Genomic DNA, 7,247 nt, shown 5'->3' with positions numbered 1-7,247 from the left:
TGGATTAGCTGAATGTAAAAAAATATGAGGAATATTGATGGGAGACAACACTGCCCAGTGGCCTGCAGGTATCTCTAAGTACACTGTCAGAAAAACACTCTGTGGTAATCAGCTACAAATCTCTGGTCCAAGACTGGAAAACCAGGCACTTAATCACCAGCAAAACCAAGTTTCCTGCCCAGCTAGGGAATCACACGCCCTCCTGTGCGAGTTGTTCTTTGCATCTTTCTGCCAACCCTGCTAATTACCAGCTGGGAGAAGACCATGCCAGTGGGGGATGTACAGCAATTACCAGAGATTGGGCTCCTCGGAGTTTCCCATTACCAAGGACCCTGCCTTTCTTCCTTTATTTCATTCTACCTAACTACCCTGCTCTAATTTATAGCTTTGCAGTAGCAACACTGTAGTTAAAACAGAAATGGCACTTCCACTCTAAGCCTCTACTTTATTCCTTTCATTTCAGTTCATTACTTCAGTTACCATAAAAAAGGCCTTTCTGGCAATCTCTGTCCTCCACCTCCTCCGCGGCAAAAAATATTTGTCATTCCCCAAGGACAGCAAATGGCTGATCCTGTGCGGTCTTCCTTCATAGCCTGCAGATTTGTCTTCAGTGACAGCTTCTGGAGGTAAAACCCCACAAGGATAGTGCTGCACTGTCTGCCTAGGAGAGAATTTAAGATTTCAAAGAACGTAAAAAAGCATGCACTTGCCCTATACGCATGGAAGAAGGAAAGAGGAAGGGGCTTTGACCTCTGCCCTGGCAGCACTTTACTCCTCTGCTTCTATGTTGAGGTTACTTTGATCCCCAGAGGACCTGTCTGAAAATTTTACGAGGGATATGCATCAAAAGTCAGCGTGCAGGACAGTTACATGAGGAGTCACACAGCCAGCAATCCTGGACTGCACTCGCTGTGCTGGCTCCTCAGAGGGCAGGGGGCACGCTCAGCCACAGCCCCACCACACCAGAGAAAACAGAACAAATCCCGGACTGGCAAACTCCTCCAGTCCCTTCATCCCTTTGATTAAAGAGCGTTGAAGGACACAGGCAAGGCAGAGCAAGTTTTATTTCCACAAAGCCCCATGTTCTGTCAGGAGGCTTGTGGGAGCAATAAAGCAAGGGCTGTTGAAACTTCACAGAGGATAATTGCCCCACCACGAGTTGTGGTGATGGGAATTTGTCAATTTTATTAACAGGTTTTATTTCTCATAAGCATTAAATCCTATTGCACAGCTTCCCCAGTATCATTTTAGATACCAAACCCACATTTTCTCATTAGCCTAAGGTTTCCAAAAGTGAACAGAAGCTTGCTTTGAGCCAACAATCCATAAAACCAGTCTGCACATTTGTGTGCATGCAGACATACATGAAACACTGCAAGCTATCCTGGCCAGTGGAGAAAAAAACTGTTGTACTAACACTTTCAAAACAAAAATAAATAATTTTTTTAAAGGGCAGAAAATTCCAGCTCTTCAAATATTTCCCAAAGATTTCGGGGTTTTTTTTTTTTTTTTGATGATATGGAGCAAGAATGGGGTAAATCTTGGGGTCAAACCCTACAAGGCATTCAGCCAGTGGTAACCCCACAAACTTGTAGGTAAAACAGCTCTTGCCTTTTCCAGGCTGCATTTCACATTCAGCCTGTAGGACTAAAAAAATCCTGCTTCTCAATGTTAGCTGATTATCTCCATCACTGATTTTGAATTATCCTCTGATGCATGTGGTAGTGGCCATTTCTGTGGGATAGAATGCCAGATGATACGGGCTGTTGAGAAAATTAAGCAATTGTAAAGAAATAGAAATACCATGGAGGCTTTTTGGTAGGGCTTGGCTCACACATGCTTCTTCAGTGTGAGGGAAAAACGACGACACGTTCTACCAATTATTTCTGCCCACTCCTCCTCTCATTTTCATTTCTGACAATGTAGAATCTCATTGTCATACAACTGGCTTAAGCTGATAAAAATGGGTCATATGAGGGGATTTTAAAATTTGCTGACTACTGCATCCATCCAGCAAGTGTTGTGAATAAAATGGTTATACTATGGAAAAATCAATAAAAATCAACAACATAATGGAGATGCCCATTAATGACTTAAACGATAGATTATGTTTTGCAACTCTTAACTGGTATCTTTGGGGCACCTTTTTCTTGTTGTTCTTGGGATTTTGAAGGGCAAAAGTAAACACGAATGCAATTATGTAAATCACAGATTTTGCAATCAGAGCTTCCCAGACCATTCTTTGTCCACCCCATATGATAGAGTCTCTGGCAACTCTGAATTAAAAGGAGACACCGCTTTTCTTCAGCTTCAGCAGGGTGTTCAAAGCAGCTTTAATCAACTCTGTGTCTTTAGGCTGTAAGAATGGAAGTGGGACATTGATCTTCCTGTCCTCTTCAGTAGAGGAAAATCTCTCCACAGGGACTTGATTAAAACAGATTTCAATCACGGAAAGTTCTGTGAAGTTGAAGGAATATTTCAGAGAATATTTTTTAGGATCTTTTGTAAAAAAATAGCCTCCTCTTAACAAATACATTAAGAAAAAAAAAATTAAAAAGCCACTACACCACAAGGAAAGTTTCTGAGATATGTGTGTGTAGGGTAAGACACAAGAGAAGCAGCAGCTTCCTCAGTGCTGCCTGTCCTGATAGACATTGCAGTGACAGGAAAATTCTGTCAGCCCAGAACCTTCTGCAGTTCAGAGGTGTCTGGTTTTTTTTCTAAAACAGGTTGAAACAACTGGAAGAAAGAGGCAGTCATAGACACTATTAAAAACCTGCAGAAAAACATCCATCAAGGAAAAAATAAGAATCACTTTTTTTTCCACATTTCTTCGTGAAACTACCACAAAATGTCCCTAATTCTAGTGAGAAACTATTGCTTCTGATAATAGAATGGCTCAGTCACAGATTAGTTTATTGCTGATAGAAGCAGAACACAATGCAACAGCAAAAACAGAACAGAGAAAGAAAAACACTTCTGACTGGATTCACTGCTTGTGGTGTCTTTGCCAGGTAAGAATCCGCATAAACAGTCCCATTTCCTGAATGCAATTAATGATTTTTCCGTGGAAGACTTCAGCTCCAAGAGAATATTGAGGTTCTCACATTCCTGAGTGTCTGAACTGGACCTTCACTAGGATTCACAATACTAATTTACCTCTGCTGCAAGATGCTGAGAAGGGATCAGAAGTAAGGACGTAATGTGGAAAATAAAGAACAGAAGAACAGGAAGAATTCCTTTTGTACCCTGAAATAGCAAAGACCTTATGGCTATCTATGAAAGGAGCCCAATAGCCGAGCTGAAACCTGTGACACCTGAAGGTCCAAAGGTCCTTGGCATAAAAGGGAAACCCACCGTGGGCAAACATCGGGCTGCAAACTGGGCAGCACCAGGCACCTCTTGTGTGTAATGAGCCCTCCTGCAGCAGACACGGTGTTGTAGCTACAGGCAGGAAACTTATGTATCATGTCAGTCCTGGAGCTGTGCTGCCCAGGAGTTTTATTAACTGTTCTCCCAGCAGAGGTTTTAACACTCTCCGGGGGTACACCACATTTATGGACAAGTTTCTCTAGCTCCAGATTTGACCTTTCATATTTACAAGCTCCTTTTATTCCCATCCCTGCACTGCTGCCCACTGTTGCTAAATTGCCAAGGTAACAAGATTCTTTAATATTCACAGTTTTGTTACACCAGTTGTTACAGTCTGCTTTCCATTCCTGCTGTCAGTCTCTTGGATTTCTCACTGACACTCCTATTTCCATTTTTTCTCCTGTAGCAAATATTATTTTTTTATAAATACCAAACAGAAGAGGAAGGGAAAAAAAAAAAAAAAAAAGGCATGAAAAATTGTATCACCCACCCAGCAAAAGTCTCTGATGATTTACAGTGTTAATACAAGAATCCCAGAGGTGCAGCTAAGAGTTTTTCCATAAGGGATTCTCTATCCAGCTTCAAAGGCAGAGGTAGCAACGCCCACATTGCTTGATGGTTGAGGAAGCCAGACCCCAATGCTACGATCACAGTTGTCCTCCCATCTCCTGAGGAACCCGCCTCAAGGTAACTGCAGCCCAACAAAACCCCTCCCTGCCCAAAGATCTGCTGAAACAGCGCCAGGTCAGGAGAATCAGCTCCAGACCAAGCTACCACCAAAACCTCCATGGGCACCCACCACCCCAGACTCCTGCCACTTGGCTGAATTTTACATTCTTTCCAAAGCATATCTACCAATAGGAAAGAAGAAAGAAAACACACCCAAACCCTCTAGAAAATTCATGTTTTGGCTCTAGTAAACAATCGTGTTCAAAGTGCCTTAGGTGTGCAAGACAGCACCCTGTGACCCAAGGGTATTCCTTCCTTCCCTGCCTTTGGGTGGGAGCAAAAGAAGGAGGGGAGTTTTTGCTCAAAGAAACCTCAGACACTGGCGAGGAAACAATCCTGAAGGATTGGAGGAGACTCTCAGCTTTGTATTGGTTTTGTTAATGTAATTGCAGCAAAGTCTGGGAGATCCCCTGACAAGTGCTGCTATCAGAGCTCACAAAGGAGCCTTCCATGCAGGGAAAAAAAAAAAAAAAAAAAATATATATATATATATATATTAAAAAAAAATAAAAAAAAATATTATTTCCTTCTCTGCAACCAAACACTCTTTTATAATCCTTTGATCAAAGGCCTCACACTTTTCACTTGAAACCCCCGGTAAAACAACACCAAATATCAAGAAAAGAAGAGGAAAAAAGGTATCTACAGCTTTTCACTGAATATAAAGTCAAAAATAAATCATTCTAGCCCTTTCCCTTCCTTGCCAATTCCATTTATAATGCTAATGTGTCCCTGTTTCCTGACTGAGCTCTGTAAGGGGGAGAAAAAACAAGGAATGTACACATTCAAGTAATAGGATGTCTTTGTCAGTTCATTCAAAATCTGCATTTCTGTTAAATAGCCAGGCCTTTTCCTTCATGCCACTGAAATGCCTGATTTTACTCAGACTGCTGCTGTCTACACTCACAAGCAAATAAGAGATAATTCTCCTCCCTTCCAAGAGCTGTGCTAGTGGCTCACAAGGGACTTGGTTACGTGGCAAAACGTAGTGTGGCAATATTACAATGTGCTCCAGGTCGCTATTCAAAGTGTTGCAGATAATTCCCCCATCATTTCCATGTTCCTATGGAAGCATGCTGTAATCTTTCTCCTCCTACATAGAGCTGTAAAACAAGAAAAGATTACGGTAATCCTTTTCTTCCCAAGTCACACAAACAATGTAATCTCCCACTCGTGTCAGAAGCAAATTTCTATCTTTAAATATCAAATCCAGCTTGAGACCGTCGCTGCAAACTTCATTATATTGGTAAATAGTTATGTAAGCAATTTGTATATATTTAGGCACATGGATGGAAGATTGAAGTTCTAGGCTGCAATTCAACCTTTGGTTCCTTGCATTCATCAGCGACACAGAAGCACCCTCACTTCTTACGAAATTTAGGAATTCAGTAAGTCTGGTACACAGCTGCCTGACACACTTTAGTGTCTGAGCATCTGAATTCCTTCAGAGCCCCTAGTGAAGATATTTCCATGACCTGAATGCACAAAAGCAACTCAAGTAAATGGGGGAACAGGAGGCTGCTCAGCACCCCATCAGCACCACAGGTGGAAAATACTCTGAGTGGAACTAGAGACAAGACACGGTCAGCAGGCAGCACGGGCCCTCAGCTGAGCTGCAGACTTGACTGTGGCCTCAGAGGAGCCTGGACCTTTGGCCTTGGACCTTTTTTCCTTCTGTTAAATGGAGCCAGCACACCTCAGAAGTGTTAATGTGAATTAAACTCAAGGCTGCGGGGGTGGCTCAAATGTCAGGCTGTGACAAGAGGAGGAGGTTACATGACACAGTGAGTAACACATCCTCCTTCACGGCCTCAGAACCCAAAGTGGAGTAGGAGATACTCACTTTGAGGGTAAGACTGCAGTGCAAGACACAGAAAGCCTTGTGAGAAACTGACTCAGGCTTTGCAAAGCAAAGTGGTGCCCTCCATAAACAGGTCTCAGCACTGCAGAAACTTTGGGTATTCTGCCCAGGTACCTTCATCCTGGGACTATCAACACCTCAATGAACCAAAGTACAGCTAGAACAGAAAAAAAATCAGTGTTCCCCCTGCTTTCTCATTTGACATTGTTACATTATTTGTCTTGTATTATTAAAATAACCAGGTAGTGCAAGTCATTATTTGTCTTGTATTATTAAAATAACCAGGTAGTGCAAGTAGCTATGGAAGCTGGGAATTGGGGCAGAGAGGCTGTGAGAACACAGGCTGTTGTAGGGTCTGAGGAGGTACCTGTGACTTGGAAACATTTGTGAGGGAGACGTGCATTCACAAACTCCTCACTTTGTAATGAGGAATATCGGAAGGTGCAAATCTGCAGAGAGCCTCCACCTTTCTCTAGCCTTCCACTTCACCATGACTAATCTTGAAGAAATATAAACACCTGCCTTAGGGACCTTCTCTGGTAAAAAAGACTCAAGTTTGAACAGAAGTTTTGCAGACCAAGTGCGCTTCTCACATCAGACTGGAGGCAGACAGTCAAGGAAAGAGACAAATCAGCTGAACAGAGGACACCTTCCAAAGCACAGCAGAGGAAGGAATAGTGTCTCAAATGAAAAGCCAAGGCCTAGAAATAGTAAATATAAGCCTAATAAATTTACACATAAGCTCCATTTCCCACCTACCCCGGCAGCCTCACTCTCTTGGTTAACAGAGGTGAGAATTGTCCGTGTAACACTCCACTTCCACAATGGGAACAGGTTTGGACTCAAAAAAACCCACTTGTAATGGCAGTGAGGGATTACAACTGTCTAACAACCACTGAATGAATGGAGAACTCTCTGTATGCAAAGGACATAGCAAGTGAAGATTTTCACAATATATAGGATCGTGAGGAGGAATGAAAGCAGAGAAAATGCATCTGGATTTCAGCAAGTAGCACTAAATAACAAACAATCTGATGTGTGGAATTCAATTTCCATTAGCAAAAGAGGCACAGGAGACGGGACCACATAGGAAACTGGGACTACTGCAGGAAATAATTCCTAGACAATGGACCATTTCCAGCTAGTATGAGAGCTACAAATGCCACCTGGTGTCAGTAAAATGCAGAATAAGCTGGCAATCTATCATGACCCAATAAAATAGTAGGTGTTTTGCTATTAGCTTCAACAAGGTAAAGATTTTTTCTGTGGAATGATGATGCCTATT

The sequence above is a fragment of the Hirundo rustica genome, chromosome 8 (genome assembly GCF_015227805.2).
Source record: "Hirundo rustica isolate bHirRus1 chromosome 8, bHirRus1.pri.v3, whole genome shotgun sequence".
NCBI classification, from domain to species: domain Eukaryota; kingdom Metazoa; phylum Chordata; class Aves; order Passeriformes; family Hirundinidae; genus Hirundo; species Hirundo rustica.
Note: the sequence above shows the minus strand (reverse complement) of the source record.